This window comes from Eurosta solidaginis, chromosome 5, assembly GCF_040869045.1.
Source record: "Eurosta solidaginis isolate ZX-2024a chromosome 5, ASM4086904v1, whole genome shotgun sequence".
NCBI lineage: Eukaryota > Metazoa > Arthropoda > Insecta > Diptera > Tephritidae > Eurosta > Eurosta solidaginis.
Window position 1 is genome coordinate 50,164,292 of NC_090323.1, and position 18,727 is coordinate 50,183,018.

At 36.0% G+C, this 18,727-nt stretch overlaps 1 long non-coding RNA gene across 1 annotated transcript in view; it reads left to right on the forward strand.

Annotated features, from left to right (window-relative positions):
• The window catches only part of LOC137254069 (uncharacterized), a 288,722-nt gene extending 270,811 nt beyond the window's left edge, over positions 1-17,911 (forward strand). The window contains exons 2-3 of the long non-coding RNA XR_010953965.1: positions 16,994-17,226; positions 17,313-17,911. This is a non-coding gene — a long non-coding RNA (uncharacterized lncRNA). The remainder of the gene's footprint in view (positions 1-16,993; positions 17,227-17,312) is intronic.
• The last annotated feature ends 816 nt before the right edge of the window (positions 17,912-18,727 follow it).

Consider the following 18,727-nt stretch of genomic DNA (forward strand, 5'->3'; position numbering starts at 1 on the left):
TTAACTCTAGATTGATTATAAAACGCATTACATTTGTATGTAGTCTATTAACTTGACAAATACAAGTATCAGACTAATATTTCGAAAATGTCAATAACATAAGATCATAGATGACGAAAAAAAGATAAGCAAAAATTGCACATTGATGCCTAGATGGCATCGCCTTGATGATAACTTTTTTTTGAGTGTAGATGTTTGATTGATAGAGCAGCTGATTTCTGTTGATATTTGGTATGAGGCATTTATATTTGTTGTGCAAGATGCGCACGGGTCCGGCTCGTTATTTTTTATTACAGTTATTTATATTTGCTGTCATCAAAGCTTTTACTGCCATGATGATTTCAAGTATTCGATGGCATTGATCGAGGGCTCTGATTTGCTATTTAATACATTTTCTGAAGCATATTTGTACTTGAAAATGGAACTTGACTCGATTTTTGGATATATATATATATAAATACAAGGCGCGATATACCTCCGAAGAGAAATTAGTCTGAGCTTCTCCTTCAATTTGCTTCATGTTCATTTTTAATTCAATTGGCGGGACGGGACCTACATATTTTACGCCTACTTCAAACGGCATCTGCAAATCAGATGAGTTTTCATTTAGAAGCTTTTTATGGTAGAAGTACACTAGAAGTGTTTCCCAAATCACTGCCGAGGGAAGACCTCTCTTAGAAAAACTTTTTTCAAATGGAAAAAAATTGTTTCTAAAATTTTGATATTGCTTTGCGCGGTAGTTGGACCCAAGATTTTCGGTGTGGTAGGCGGAGCAAACTACCACCAAATCACGGCGGCCGAAACTTAATGAATTGTGCCTCAATCTGGCAAAAATCTGAACAAGGCGTCAATCCTTAATTTTGCTAGAAAAGTGCACGGCATAAGTGGTGTGCTAAGGACAATCGCAAGCGAACCTTTCAGTTCATTCTTCATATCTTACGCTTGGAGCATAATATCGAGCATTGGCAAGTAAGCCCTGCGTGGGTTATTGCACTGAACGAGATAGTCGAAATAGACAACAAGCTAAACTGGAAATTAAATATTGAAAGTAGAGAAACTGTACATCATCTACTACTTGTGTAAGAAAATGGTTAGCAGAAACTGCGGCCTAAGACCAAAACCTACGCTGTGGCTTTACACAGCAGTCAGAAGGCCTATTCTATCGTACGGGGCGATAGTGTGGTGGCCAGTCTTGGACTAGCAATACAACACTTAAAAACTAAGTAAAGTACAAGGTGCAGCTTATGCAGGGGTAACAGGAGCACTTAGGTCGGGTCCAGGATACGCATTAAGCGTTATCTTTAACCAGGTGCCACTGTAGCTACACACACGCCTTACAGCTACTAGTTCTGCTATCAGACTTAGGAATATGCGCTTCCCAAGGCAGCCGGTTCGGATTTTTCCCAACTAAGAGCTGCCATTTTAGTGTAACCCCATTTAATTTAATGAGGGTGTCACCTCACTATTCACTGACGGGTCCAAAATGGACGGCGGTATTAGTGCAGCGGTTGTCTCCGAATAGCTAGAAGTCGCACATTCACTCCGTCTTCCAAACGCAGCTAGTATATTTCGAGCATAGCTACTAGAAACAGAGAAGGTCTGTTGCTTCCTGTTGGTGAGCTCTGTAAACGGTTGAGAGGTATATATATTCTCAGATTGCTAAGCAGCGCTTATGGCGTTGGACTCACCACTTGCGGCCTCCGTCGATAGCTGCAATAAGTTTCTGCGCAATGCAGCTCATTCAGTTACCATTGCCCTCACATGGGTACCAGATTACAGGAATATAGACGCCTATTAGCGGATGAACTAGCAAAGGCTGGTGTATTATTGGACATCACTAAGACATCCGCGGTATATTGACCGCTTACATCAATAAAAAGTGAAGTTCTCACCCATTTCAAGAAACCCGCTATTCACAGTTTATACTGTACGGACTCATGTAGTATCAGCAATTTGGCCGGACTACAACCAAAAAATAAAAACAGAGGATTTACTTAAATTGTCTGGCAAAGAAATATTTAGGATTGCAGCCACAGTTTTGGTCCACACGCAGAAATAATGCGAATCCCTTTAAAGGAAATAAAAAGCGTCTTCCTGCCGAAAGTATTAGCTATCATGGAAGTCGCGATTTGGATAGCAAAACACACTATAGTTAAAGAAATCTTTATGTTTAGCTACAACAAAATGGCTGTCAAGTCCCCTAGTTCTTATTGTTTCAGTTCTGAACTAACACTATACTATCACAGATCTCTTCAGTTTTTGGTTCAACAGAATGGTGTACACCACATATGAGTCCAAAAACATTGAGGAAACTGTATTGCAGACAAACTTTCTAGTTACTCCACGAACTAGGAGATTCTTCCTGTCAGTGAATGTTTTGTTATACCCTTTGCCCATGCAAGCGTAGGCTCAGAGAGTACATCTATCGTCCGGCCACGGATAGATGGCTACTGATACTGGCTCTGCGGCAGTCATTTCATCCTAAGGCCATGTTCAGTTTCTGCAGTTGAAACAATAACAAAAAACAATGTGCAATTATATGCTCTGCTCCCACCTAAGTTTTTAAGAATCAGATTTTTGCTCCCACGCCCGAATCAACAAACCTTTTTACTTTGCTTTCGTCCGGAATTGGAAAAAGATTTAATAATGTGCACCAGGGGAGAGTTTAAGAAATAAGGATGACATAATATAAAATATGATTTCTACAATGACGAAAACTCATTATTAAACAAAGCATCAAACAGATGAGGGAAATGAATTTGAATAAAATCACAATAAAATTGTTCATGAATGTCTATACTCAAAAAAATAAAAAGATACACGAACAAAATAATTTCTGCATTCAAAAATATTACGCCAATAACAATAAAGCAATTTACACGCTACAATAAAATTGTCAAACAATTTAAAAATAATGCAATCCATAAATATATTTTTCGAAAATAATTGGCAATTGTTCAGGCTCTAAATAGGAAATCTCCTCGCATTCGAAACTTTTCATTTTTTATTGCCTTACAAGATATCTAATAATATCGTATATCTCAAATAACATTACAGCTACTAGCAGAATAGTAACAACAACAACAATGGCAATGCATCTCATGGCCTCTATGAACGTAAGCGGCATATTAAGAATTTATTGAAATTATCATTGGCAAGCTGGGCAAAGTACAAAAGCAGTTAATCAAATAAATTTCGTTGAGCCCCAAACAAGCGGCAATAGCGGCAACACTTGGTGTGATAACATGCAACAATAACAAAAACTCGAAAACTATGTGCATAGAACTCAAACAGAAGAAAGTGCAAAGCAGGAAGTGGCAGCTAGTGATTTAGTGTGGCGCCTAACGCACTAAGCACACACAACAACTTATAAATGGTGCGATGTGCCCGTGAATGTGCAACATGCTGTTGTTAAACAAGTGGCAGGGTAATAAAGCCGTGTATTTGTAAAACAGGTTGGGTATAACTACAAGGTGGGGCAATTCGTAAACGTGAAGTGATGTCTGTCTTTGGGAGAAATACTTGAAAGTCCCCTGTGACATTAAAACCGATTCGTCCTGAAGATAAGTTTATTTCGTAACATACGTTTGCTACAAGGAGTCTCATTTAGCTCTTTACCATGCCTGATATACGGTTCGAGCCACTTAGGCCCGGTTTTTCAGTACAAGTTCAACTCAGTTTGTCAGTTAAACTCCGCTTAAACTTAATCTGCAGTTTTTCTGTCAAATCTAACCGAAGTTTAAACTGAGCTTAAGCGGCCGATATGGCAGGGTTAAACTCTAGATAATCTATCAGTTATTTGCGTTCGTGTCGAATATACCCAACAAGTATTTGGGCTTAAGTACCATAAGAGCTCATGTTGATAACTAGGCATACTTCTAAAATCTCAAGTGTTGTTTCGAAATAGTGGGTCAACTGGAAAATCGTAGCGTACTCAGCAAAAGAGGGATTTTTTTATAAATCAAAAAATGCTATTACTTAAGTTGAAAAATGATAGTTCCCAACTTGTGGTTCTTTGACTGGATTTAAGTATGATATTCCACTTCTACAGTATTTTCACGAAAATAAAATATATATGATTTATTTTTGATAAATTACCCTTCATTACTGCTATCAATCTCACTATTTTCTCACAAAAAACAGGTGTTGGTTTTGGTGGTACCACCTTTGACATTTTTTTCAACTCCACCTCAACCCGATATTTAGTGTAGGATATCAACTGGAGAAAGTTGGATAATAATTGGAAAATATTAATGACGTTGAAGATCAACTCGAGTCTGGTTTAAAAATAATTAAATAATGATTTTGGATATCACCTGCGGCACTAGATATATATTTCGCTGGAGAAATTTTTTTCCATGTTTGTTGAGTAAACAAAATGCAGCTGTTGCCGAATCTACAAGTTATCTAGATAATAAAAAACAATGTTACCACACGTCACTGAAAAACTGCTGAGTAGTTTAACTGGAATTTAAATTTGACTAGAGTTTAAGCTTAGCTTAACCAACTACTGAAAAAGCGGGCCTTAGTCGAGTCAAGACATCGTTTTTATACTCAGTTGAGGAGAGCTCACAGAGTATATTAAGTTTGATTGGATAACGGTTGGTTGTACAGGTATAAAGGAATCGAGATAGATATAGATTTCCGTATATCAAAATCATCAGGATCGAAAAAAAATTTGATTGAGCCATGTCCGTTCGTTCGTCCGTCCGTTAACACGATAACTTGAGTAAATTATGATGAAATTTGGTATGTAGGTTCCTGAGCACTCATCTCAGATCGCTATTTAAAATGAACGATATCGGACTATAACCACGCCCACTTTTTCGATATCGAAAATTTCGAAAAACCGATAAAGTGCGATAATTCATTACCAAAGACAGATAAAGCGATGAAACTTGGTAGGTGGGTTTAACTTATGACGCAGAAAAGAAAATTAGTAAAATTTTGGACAATGGGCGTGGCACCGCCCACTTTTAAAAGAAGGTAATTTAAAACTTTGCAAGCTGTTATTTGGCAGTCGTTGAAGATATCATAATGAAATTTGGCAGGAACGTTACTCCTATTACTATATGTACGCTTAGTAAAAATTAGAAAAACGGGGAAAGACCACGCCCACTTTTAAAAAAAAAATTTTTTTAAAGTAAAATTTTAACAAAAAATTTAATATCTTTAATGTATATAAGTAAATTATGTCAAAATTCAACTGCAGTAATGATATGGTGCAACAAAATACAAAAATAAAAGAAAATTTCAAAATGGGCGTGGCTCCACCCTTTTTCATTTAATTTGTCTAGGATACTTTTAATGCCATAAGTCGATCAAAAATTCTTTCGAAATTTGGTAGGGGCATAGATTTTATGACGATAACTATTTTCTGTGAAAATGGGCGAAATCGGTTGAAGCCACGCTCAGTTTTTATACACAGTCGTCCGTCTGTCCTACCGCATGGCCCTTAACACGATAACTTGAGCAAAAATCGATATATCTTTACTGAACTTAGTTCACGTACTTATCTGAACTCTCTTTATCTTGGTATAAAAAATGAACGAAATCCGACTATGACCACGCCCACTTTTTCGATATCGAAAATTACGAAAAATGAAAAAAATGCCATAATTCTATACCAAATACGAAAAAAGGAATGAAACATGGTAATTGGATTGGTTTATTGACGCGAAATATAACCATATTACGTAAAAGAAAATGAAGAAGTTCTGCAGTGCGAAATAAAAAACCCTTGAAATCTTGGCAGGTATTACATATATAAATAAATTAGCGGTATCCAACAGATGATGTTCTGGGTCACCCTGGTCCACATTTTGGTCGATATCTGGAAAACGCCTTCACATATACAACTACCACCACTCCCTGTTAAAACCCTCATTAATACCTTTAATTTGATACCCATATCGTACAAACAAATTCTAGGGTCACCCCTGGTCCACCTTTATGGCGATATCCGAAACGGTGTCCACCTATGGAACTAAGGATCACTCCCTTTAAAATACTCATTAAAACCTTTCTTTTGATACCCATATTGTACAAACAAATTCCAGGGTCACCCCAGTTCCACCTTTGTGGCGATATCTCGAAACGGCGTCCACCTATGCAACTAAGGATTACTCCCTTTTAAAATACTCATTAACACCTTTCGTTTGATACCCATATCGTGCAACAAATATTAGAGTCAACCCTGATCCACCTTTATGGCGATATCCCTAAATGGCGCCCACCTATAGAACTATGGCCACTCCCTCATAAAATACTCTTTAGTGTCTTTCATTTGATAGACATCTCATACAAACACATGCCAGGGTTTCCCTCGGTTCATTTTCCTACATGGTTATTTTCCCTTATGTTGTCACCATAGCTCTCAAGTGAGTATGTAATGTTCGGTTACACCCGAACTTAACCTTCTTTACTTGTTACTATTGATATTAGAGTAGTAATGAACAACGCCGGTAGAGCTTCGAATACAAGCGAAGCTTGTTCTGTTGTAATATTAGTTTACAAAGAGATTCCCTGTAAAAAACATTTGTGTTAATATCAGAACCAAATAGTAAAGAAGTACAATAACCAAGCAATCCAATATCTTATATTGATTTCCAGTTGATCAATACATTTTTGAGTGCATGCGAATGATACTCCTAAAAAATTATTTATTTTTTCATTCGTATGCACTCAAAAATGTATTGATCAACTGCAAATCAATAAAAGATTTTGGATTGCTTGCTTTACTGAAACTCTGTCGCTGTGCTCACACGTAAAGTAGGTGAACGCCGAATACTTTTCCGAAGCTCTACGAACCTCTAGAGTGCACAACTGTATAAGAGGCATCTGCCCTAATTAACACCAGTATGAATGTAGGTAATTTCGAACTCAAAAATCAGAACCCGAAAAAACTAGCCGACAAAGAAGTTAGCTTAATGTCTTAATAACCGTTGCCGCGTGCAAATATTTGAAATTTTCACTAATATAAATAACAAAAATAACAAGTAAAGGTGTCTAAGTTCGGGTGTAACCGAACATTATATACTCAGCGTGAGCTTCAATTGTACATTTAATTTCAGTTAAATTACTTTTCTACATAACACGTGGCACCGCCCGTTTCAAAAAAAATGTCTCCCATTTCCTCTTACAAAAAAATTTGATAAGTGAAATATCATTGATTCGAAACTATTTTTTGCTAAGTATAGCTTATTATTCTATTCCACGACCCATTTAAACAGGTTTTATATCTAAGTTGCCGTGGGCTTTAACCGATCCCGTCCATTTTTACTAGAAATATTTTCTACTATAGGGAAAATTTGTGTACCCAATTTTATTACGATCCGTTAATTTTTCTTCGACTTATGGCTCCCGAAACATAGAAAATTGCTTAGTCATAAAAGGGGTGGTGCCACACCCATTTTCAAAAATTTTAGTGTTTTTCAATTTAATGTTATAGTTCAATTTAAAAAGTAAAATTCTATTGATACAAAGCTATTTTCGCTAAGATATAACTTATTATTTTCGTCTACTACCCTTTTAAAAATCTTGTGTATAAAAGTGGGCGTGGTCTTTAACCGATCCCGTCCATTTTTACTGGAAATATTTTCTACTATAGGGAAAATCTTTGTACCCAATTTTATTACGATCCGTTAATTTTTCTTCGAGTTATGGCTTCCGAAACATAGAAAATTGCTTAGTCATAAAAGGGATGTGCCACGCCCATTTTTTAATATTTGAAGTTTTTTCCTATTTATTGTTATAAATCCACTTAGGAAATGAAATACTATTGACATGAAGCTATTTTTTGCAAAGATATAGATATATTTATCAAACTGTGATTTTTGCCGGCTCAAGGTCCAATGTAATAAAACACTTTTTTAAATATTTCCCAATATATTTCAATCTCCTTCGGAGATCGTCTTCAGGGGCTATAACAGTAACAAAAAAATATTCACATATAAAACTGAATACAATTGGGATACAATTTTTCCATACATACATACATTAATTCTCTTGTCCTATACTCGACACTTGTTAGTTCGCGATGCAGTTCAGAACAAATTTTTTTTTTTTTTTTTTTGAGTCAAGTAAGTGTCTATAAATATGTGAGCAAATTTCTTTGTCCGTTTTGTAGTTTAGTCTCTTGCTTGGTGGTGTATTTGCTATGTGTAGCATTTCTAACGTAAACCTTTTGCTATAATTTGTCTCCTGCTCTAGTATGTTTGTTATTGTTATAGCCCCTGAAGACGATCTCCGAAGGAGATTGAAATATATTGGGAAATATTTAAAAAAGTGTTTTATTGGACCTTGAGCCGGCAAAAATCACAGTTTGATAAAGTCAAAGTAAAAAGGTCGCTACAATCATATTTTGATATAGATATATTTTATTCGTCCACGACCCTTCTAAAAATCTTTTATATAAAAGTGGTCGTGGTCCTTAACCAATTTCGTAAATTTTTATTCGAATTTTGTTACAATAGGTTTAACTGTTTTTGATTTATGATTAATAATATTTGTAAAATTGATTTTATCACGAGTGGGCGGTTCCACGCCCATTTTTTAATCTTTTTCAAATTTTTATCAAGAGTCTCAATACCAGTCCACACGTCAAATTTCAACATTCTAGGTGTATTATTTACTAAATAATCAGGTTTTTTGTGTATTCCAATATGTTATATATATAAAAAGTGAACGTGTTTATCATCCGATTTAGCTCATTTTCAATACCAATCTATTCTGGGTCCAGATAAGCTCGTGTACCAAATTTGGTGAAGATATCTCCATATTTATTCAAGTTACCTTGTTGATGGAGAGACGGACGGACGGACGGACATGGCTCAAGCAAATTTGTTTCGATACTGATGATTTTGATATATGGAAGTGTATATCTATCTCGATTCCTTTATACCTGTACAACCTACCGTTATCCAATCAAAGTTATATACTCTGTGTGCAAACCACGCTGAGTATAAAAATAGTATAAAGCAATATGAACCTGTCTCGCTAATCAAATACATAAGCTATCATTTTCATTTCGAATTCAGAGTTTTCCGTAAAATTATTCAAGGTAGATACAGAAAGATCTGCATGAGCATATAATTTTATCAAGATGCCTACTTATTCCTAGGTTAATCCATATTCCGAATGGATACGAAATTCCATCGGAGTTCTAAACGAAGCGTGTTTGGGGGGTAGAGAATTTTATCCAACCACAGTAAGCAGCTCATATATGTACTTCTTAAGTCCTTCTCTATGCACAATCAGCTCTTTGAGTGCATATTTACTGGTTGCTTGGCATGAAATGTCATTACTGACGTCTATTAGCGCTGAAGATCAGTTTTGAAACCAAACTTCGTAAAGGAGTTACAAATAATTAATTCTGTGGAAGAAATAATGTTCCCTTATATCGATTTGTATAAGCGTAAATATCTAAGAGGCCAGACATTCACCTTCCATTTCTATCCACTTGAAGCAATGAAAAATATTGTTGAAATAAACATGCACTAGGCTACCCCACCTGCTTCATTCTCTACCCTCACGCAAAGAGACTGATTCGCACTAGTTGCCTAATGGCTACCTCCGAACTGGTACTTTTGAGATGCAAAGAGGGACAGTTCATAGACACACTTGCACCAACCGCGCTGATTATTCCAGAACCACCTGCGACTGACCCAGCTATAAATGAGTTGGAGAGGCCTCCAAGGAGGGCAATTGCCATTTCGCAGGACACTACAATGTTAGAAGTGTCAGTTAACAGCATTGCGAGGGAGCATAATTAGAACTTGTACCGTTTCTTAAAGCAATAGTTCTGAGGTAGTTAGGAACTAGTGCGATTCGCTGCTGCGTTCTTCTCTACTTTTAACACAAAAACTCAATCCCGCCTAGCACATCTTTTCCGAATTGAAGGATAATACATGTCTCTTGTCTTTTACTCGCTCGCATATAGATAGAAATATGTGGGTAAAGCTCATATAGCTCACCTTTAAAGATACTTCAGGATCACCCTTTCTTCATTCGACAGCGTACATGATTCCGAGCCTTAATCAATATTCAATATTAAGTCAATATTATTGGCAGTGAAAGGGCTTTATTTTTCATTTGTCTATTTATTAAATAGTGGCATTTTTTGTCTCAAGTGCTTTTCCGATTCATTTAGGACTGATTTTATTTTTGCTGTCAACGCTGGAGCCAAAATCATTGTGGACAAAACAAGTGTGATATATATCTTATTCGTCAACTGCCTGACAGGATGTTCAGAATAGCTACTTTTTACCGTTTTGACACGATGTTCAATATGGCGGCGAATCGGGCCGGCTATCTTCAGCGGATAATAGAAAGAGATATAGAATGAGATCACAATAGTCAATTAAAAACCAGGTGATCGGTTCTATTTGTAATTTTGACGTCTATACAGAATTTCTCACACTTGTCTTATCCACAATGGCGAAAATAGCCGAAGTCCTTCATAAGGTTATATCGCGATGATTTAAAATTCATTAACAATTGTTGTGATTGAGTCTCTACGACTTCCGCATAGCTAAATTTTAAGTTTTATAGAGGAGTATCCGGTTTATTTTGTCACATTACTATGGTATCTTAGCAGTTCGGTCGCTTTTTCAGAAATGCTTCAATACTATTGGAACTCTTTTATAAAGAGATAGACTCTTCCAAATTAGATTTGTGCCTGACACCCTTAATATTTTTCCACTTACTAAGGATTCGTCTTTAGTTTGTAAATTGCCTCTTATTACTGCAAATATTTCACCCTGTATATACATAACTATTTAGTTTTGTATCAATATCATTATGTACGCCGCTTATTAGATACTATTTTCTCAATAAGTGGGGTGAGTGCAGAAGTGTGTGGTCTCAACCGCAAAAGTCATAAAATTACTTTCGCGCATTATGAATTTTCCGCTCAGCAGTTTTATTTTTTTAGAATAAAGCTGGAGCATAAAATTCGATGAGGCTTCAATATACACAAACTCACACACATACGATAGCATACAAATAGTGCAGTAGGCGGAGACGCTACTTTCTTCTTTGCTATATTGACCTCCAACTCCGCCTATTCAATGATCTATTGGCAGCATTATTATGTAGCAAGTTAACATAAAGCAATTCCGCGCGACAGCTGTGGCTCATAAGTCATTTTCCAATCGCGAAATGTAAAATGTAGTGGATGTGGCAACGTTGGCAGCAGCATTTGTGGCGATAGTTAGTTGCTACTGTAACGAATCGCTTTATTGCAACATCTGCCTAGAGCATAGCTAAATATGTGTGCGAATGTAGTGCATAATTATTTTACAGCATCTCATATAATCATTTGTACACGCTAAACCAAACAAACTATACATCATTTGCCACCAAAACCGACATCCGTAACCACATAACTTAAGGCAAAAGCTTAATGCCAAGACAATTTTATTTGGTGCCAACTTGACTGTCTGCACTATGAGCTGACTTTCTCACGCTCTTTATTAATCTTTTATTAGTCTTTCTAAGTTTTGCGCTAAACTAACTGTACTCATACATCAGATGTATAAAGATAAGCGTTTCCTCCTCACTCTTTTGTACTTGTTGCCACCTCAATACGTTGGGGTTAAACACTTTGTCCTTGCTCTTGTGTTTCCTTACAGGAAGTGTGAGTTTAGCTGAGATTTGTCGTGCGAAGTTCACAAAAGTCTTAATTGTTTAAGTTTTTCCACAGCTTCTTACATAAATGTTTTTAAGGAGAAAGTAAAGTCATAAAAATGATATATTAATTTGTATTGCCACACACACAAATCTGAGAATTTATGGAACAAAAGCATGGAGGTGGAGAGTTTAGGTTAGAGTGGGTTTTCACTACAGTTCAAGAAAATTTTAAATTTTATCCCAGTTTCCGATTAATGTAACGGATATTCAACAACTTATTTAAAAACTTTAGTTGAATTTATTTCTTATCAAATTTTATCCTAAGAACAACGTTTGAAAAATTATTTCGGGAACGTGTTCAATGCTCATAAAATAAATTTCAGCCGACTAAAAAACGCATTAAAAGTGAATAAAAAAACAAGTAAGGAAGGTTAAGTTCGGGTGTAACCGAACATTACATACTCAGTTGAGAGCTATGGTGACAACATAAGGGAAAATAACCATGTAGGAAAATGAACCGAGGAAAACCCTGGAATATGTTTGTATGATATGTGTATCAAATGAAAGGCATTAAAGAGTATTTTATGAGGGAGTGGGCCATAGTTCTATAGGTGGACGCCATTTAGGGATATAGCCATAAAGGTGGATCAGGGTTGACTCTAGAATGCGTTTGTACGATATGGGTATCAAATGAAAGGTGTTAATGAGTATTTTAAAAGGGAGTAATCCTTAGTTCCATAGGTGGACGCCGTTTGGAGATATCGCCACAAAGGTGGACCAGGGGTGACTCTAGAATGTGTTTGTACGATATGGGTATCAAATTATAGGTATTAATGAGGGCTTTAAAAGGGAGTGGTGGTTGTTGTATAGGTGGTCGCCTTTTCGAGATATCGCCATAAAGATGGACCAGGGGTGACTCTAGAAAGCGTTTGTACGATATGGGTATCAAATGAAAGGTGTTAATGAGTATTTTAAAAGGGAGTAATCCTTAGTTCCATAGGTGGACGCCGTTTCGAGATATCGCCATAAAGGTGGGCCAGGGGTGACCCGAGAATTTCTTTGTACAATATGGGTATCAAAAGAAAGGTGTTAATGAGTATTTTAAAAGGGAGTAATCCTTAGTTCCATAGGTGGACGCCGTTTCGAGATATCGCCGTAAAGGTGGACCAGGGGTGACCCTAGAATTTGTTTGTACAATATGGGTATCAAAAGAAAGGTGTTAATGAGTATTTTAAAAGGGAGTGGGCCTCAGTTCTATATGTGTACTCCTTTTCGAGGTATCGCAATAAAGGTGGACCAGGGGTGACTCTAGACTTTGTTTGTACGATATGGGTATCAAATGGAAGGTGTTAATGAGTATTTTTAAAAGGGAGTGGGCCTTCGTTCTATAGGTGGATGCCGTTTCGAAATATCGCCATAAAGGTGGACCAGGGTTGACTCTAGAATGTGTTTGTACGATATGGGTATCAAATTAAAGGTACTAATGAGGGTTTTAAAAGGGAGTGATGGTTGTTGTATAGGTGGTCGCCTTTTCGAGATATCGCCATAAAGGTGGACCAGGGGTGACTCTAGAATGCGTTTGTACGATATGGGTATCAAATGAAAGGTGTTAATGAGTATTTTAAAAGGGAGTAATCCTTAGTTCCATTGGTGGACGCCGTTTCGAGATATCGCCATAAAGGTGGACCAGGGGTGACCCTAGAATTTGTTTGTACAATATGGGTATCAAATTAAAGGTATTAATGAGAGTTTTAAAAGGGAGTGGTGGTAGTTCTATATGTGAAGGCATTTTCCAGATATCGACCAAAATGCGGACCAGGGTGACCCAGAACATCATCTGTTGGATACCGCTAATTTATTTATATATGCAGTACCTGCCGAGATTTTAAGGGTTTTTTATTTCGCCCTGCAGAACTTTTTCATTTTCTTCTACTTAATATGGTAGGTGTCACAACCATTTTATAAAGTTTTTTCTAAAGTTATATTTCGCGTCAATAAAACAATCCAATTACCTTACCATGTTTCATCCCTTTTTTCGTATTTGGTATAGAATTATGGCATTTTTTCATTTTTCGTAATTTTCGATATTGAAAAAGTGGGCGTGGTCATAGTCGGATTTCGTTCATTTTTCATACCAAGATAAAGTGAGTTCAAGTAAGTGCGTGGGCTAAGTTTAGTAAAGATATATCGGTTTTTGCTCAAGTTATTGTGTTAACGTCCGAGCGGAAGGACAGACGGTGGACAGTGTATAAAAACTGGACGTGGCTTCCACCGATTTCGCCCATTTTCACAAAGAACAGTTACCGTCATAGAATCTATGCCTCTACCAAATTTGAGAAGGATTGGTAAATTTTTGTTCGACATATGGGATTAAAAGTATTCTAGACAAACTAAATGAAAATGGGCGGAGCCACGCCCATTTTGAAATTTTCTTTTATTTTTGTATTTTGTTGCATCATATCATTACTGGAGTTGAATGTTGACATAATTTACTTATATACTGTAAAGATATTAAATATTTTGTTAAAATTTTACTTTAAAAAACTTTTTTTTTTTAAAGTAGGCGTGGTCCTTCTCCGATTTTGCTAATTTTTATTAAGCGTACATATAGTAATAGCAGTAACGTTCCTGCCAAAATTCGTCATGATATCTTCAACGACTGCCAAATTACAGCTTGCAAAACTTCTAAATTACCTTCTTTTAAAAGTGGGCGGTGCCACGCCCGTTGTCTAAAGTTTTACTAATTTTATTCTGCGTCTTATGTTCAACTCATCTACCAAGTTTCGTCGCTTTATCTGTCTTTTATAATGAATTATCGCACTTTTTCGGTTTTTCAAAATTTTCGATATCGAAAAAGTGGGCGTGGTTATAGTCCGATATCGTTCATTTTAAATAGCGATCTGAGATGAGTGCTCAGGAATCTGCATACGAAATTTCATCAAGATACCTCCAAATTTACTCAAGTTATCGTGTTAACGGACGGACGGACGGGCGGACGGACGGACGGACATGGCTCAATCAATTTTTTTTTCGATCCTGATTATTTTGATATATGGAAGTCTATATCTATCTCGATTCCTTTATATATGTACAACCAACCGTTATCCAATCAAACTTAATATACTCTGTGAACTCTGCTCAACTGAGTATAATAAATAAATGCTTGGCGCTATTTACCTCCGTGGAAAGCTAAGCCCAGCTTCTCTTTCATTTTGCGTCGTTCTCCTTTAAATTTTCCCTACACACTTTTCTAAATGAAAAAACCCTCTTAGCTCTTATAAGTTGGGTTATTTCGGATAAAATAGTATTCTATTTTGGACAATCGAGATATTTAGAAAGCCAATTCACAACATGTGGAACCTTGGTGATCCAGGGATTATGAAAATTCAAAAAATCCTCCGAGTTTGAAAATTTTGCTATCGAGTTTTAAAGAATTTCCCGATTGCCCAGAGCCCTGAAACTTTCAACGAAACTTAATATTACTATAAAATAATATTAATATTTACTATAAAAGGGTTTTCTAGAGATATTAAAAAAACTATTTAGAATTGTGGAATCTTACGATCGATTTTTTGGTAGCTTCTCAATGAACTAGAATCATTAAATCTTAGTTCAGGTCACCAATCCAATGCATTAAAAAAGAGAAATAAATTCCACTAGGTGGCGCACGAACCGACATATGTGGGTAAATCGTACTGATTGAATAAAATCTTGCGATACATTTTTGAGAGGCTTTCCATTGAGCTACAATCTTTATACCTTATATCGTCGGTCCCATGGAAGACTAACAAGTTTCAGTTCCAAACGTAAACGCAACTTAATGTGAAAGAAAAAGCTTCAAGATAAACTTTTTCACATTTTCCACTAGGCATCATGGCCTATAAAAGGTGCTTACCGCGAATGTCCCGCCACTCAGGTGTCTGACAACTGAAGGACCCTGTTATACTGAGTTGAGCAGAGCTCACAGAGTTTATTAACTTTGATTGGATAACGGTTGGTTTTACAGGTATAAAGGAATCGAGATAGATATAGACTTCCATATATCAAAATCATCAGGATCAAAAAAAAATTTGATTGAGCCATGTCCGTCCGTCCGCCCGTCCGTCCGTCCGACCGTTAACACGATAACTTGATTAAATTTTGAGGTATCTTGATGAAATTTGATATGTAGGTTTCTGAGCACTCATCTCAGATCGCTATTTAAAATGAACAACATCGGACTATAACCACGCCCACTTTTTCGATATCGAAAATTTCGTAAAGACGGATAAAGCGATGAAACTTGGTAGGTGAGTTGAACTTCTGACGCTGAATAGAAAATTTGTAAAATTTTGGACAATGGGCGTGGCACCGCCCACTTTTAAAATAAGGTAATTTAAAATTTTGCAAGCTGTAATTTGGCAGTCGTTGAAAATATCATGATGAAATTTGGCAGGAACGTTACTCCTATTACTATATGTATGCTTAATAAAAATTAGCAAAATTGGAGAACGATTTTTTTTTAAGCCAAATTTTAACAAAAAATTTAATATCTTTACAGTATATAAGTAAATTATATCAACATTCAACTCCAGTAATAATATAGTGCAACAAAATGCAAAAATAAAAGAAAATTTCTAAATGGGCGTGGCTCCGCCCTTTTTCGTTTAATTTGTCTAGGATACTTTCAATGTCATCATTCAAACAAAAATTTACCAATCCTTGTGAAATTTGGTAGAGGCTTAGATTCTGGGACGATAACTTATTTCTGTGAAAAAGGGCGAAATCGGTTGAAGCCACGCCCAGTTTTTATACACAGTCGACCGTCTGTCCTTCCGCTCGGCCGTTAGCACGATAACTTGAGCAAAAATCGATATATGTTTACTAAACTCAGTTCACGTACTTATCTGAATTCACTTTATATTGGTATAAAAAATGGCCGAAATCCGACTATGACCACGCCCACTTTTTCGATATCGAAAAGTACGAAAAACGACAAAAATTCCCTAATTCTATACCAAATACGAAAAAAGGGATGAAAGCCAACTCCCTCATAAAATTGTCTTTAATACCTTTCATTTGATAAACATGTCATACAGACACATTCCAGGGTTACCCTCGGTTCATTTTCCTACATGGTTATTTTCCCTTATGTTGTCACCATAGCTCTCAACTGAGTATGTAATGTTCGGTTACACCCGAACTTAACCTTCCTTACTTGTTTGATATTATTTTTCCTCTGTTTCAGTTTGCTGCAATTTGGCTACTTCTCGAGCGTCTTTGAGCTAGTAGCCGTAGTAATAAGTGTGCCAAAAGCTTCCAAAACTAAAATGCATAAAAATCTAAAAAATTGTGCCTCTATTATATTCTTTTTCCTTTTCAGCCGACTATCAGGAATATCTTCTGGGCCATAGTAACACGTAGAGTCCTTTATCTGCACTAGGCTTTCAAAGGCTCGATTACAGTCTCATGAAGCTCATTAAGCCTTGTTTGGAGTTTAGTTTGGAGCTACTTCGGCACCATTTCGTGAACATTTCGGGATGACTTCAGAATCATTTCGAGACTACCTACATCGGAACCTATTCGGACAAATTTCTGAATCGCTTTCGGATAACTGTAGGTATCACTTTGGAATAACTTCTAGATAATTTCATAGACATATAATTATGTTATTTCATCTAAAAATTCATCAACGGTAACAGTTTGATCACGGTGGATGCTTAGTGATGCACAGCCATTCAATCGATTTTCACTCATCGTGTTTCTCAAATAGTTTTTAATCAGCCTAAGATTTGAAAAAGATCTCTCGTTCGTTGCGGTTGTTACTGGAAGCGTACACAAGATTTTCAACAACATGTGAACATTTGGAAAAGCCACAGAATCGCATTCCTGTAATATTAATCATAGATAAATTGATAAAAAAAAAACCGAAGTACCTCCTTCAGGAATAAGTAGAATTCATGCTTTTTGAGCCTATGCATGAGATCTAACATATACGTATTTAAAATTCAAAAGAAAGAAACTGATCGAATAGGAAAAAATTTAATTTAAAAAAGTCATATCTACACGGAAAAAACACTTTTTACACACACTTTAACACACACATTTTAAAATGTAAAAACACATTATTTTTTCATTTATCAAATAATTTGAATTTTGTATTTTTGAAATGTGTTTTTGACATGAAAAAAAAAATGTAGATATTACATTATAATAATGTGTGTTTCCACATGGAAAATAATGTCAAATTTGCATTATATTTCAAAATATGAAATGTGTACTTCAAAAAAATGCTGTAAATTTATCATTATTTAAATGTTAAACATATTTGCATTTTCATTCCAATAAATGTAATCGCTATTGAGGCAAACGAGGAAATGCCTGAATTGATTATATTCACACATGCAATAACTTGGTTCATTTTAAATCAATGTCGATTATGTTCGTTTAAGCAAGTTGGATCACTGAAAACGATCATGTTGTCGAATGTAATCGAACGTTGTTGTGTTCGATTTTTGCTGTTCTCTGATATGTATGTAGATGGCCGTTAGGCAAATTTACAAGGAAACTTCTTTATGAAATTATAATAAAAATTAACATGTACATTTGTATATTTAATAAATTGCAGAATTATTATGAAACAGAATATGATTAAAATATATATGTTTTCACTTCGTACATACATATGCTTGCATATTAAAAATACAATATCACCAACAAAGTAAATACGTAGCAGAATTAAAAAGAAATTTATTAACATAGACATAAACACATCAAACATTTGAATTCTATCGACCTAAAAAATCAAATGATCCTTAGGCAAGAGGGGAGGGTTTAAACCCCCAAAATCCCTCGTCGCTACGCCCCTGGTTTGTTGCATTAAAGAAAATCATTTTGGCAATTTGAAAATTGCACGGCAATGGGTTCTATGTACTGGAGTGACTCAGGGTTTTGCCAAAAACAAGGACTGGCATTTCAATGTAACGCGGCTTAGTTTCTCGCGTATCGTTACAAAATTTCATGGAAGGAGCATCTACTTACGGAGGGACTATCTCTAGTTCACTTACTTTAGGGCGGTGTCGAACCCTACCTTGGGTCTAGAGACTGGTACTACTGC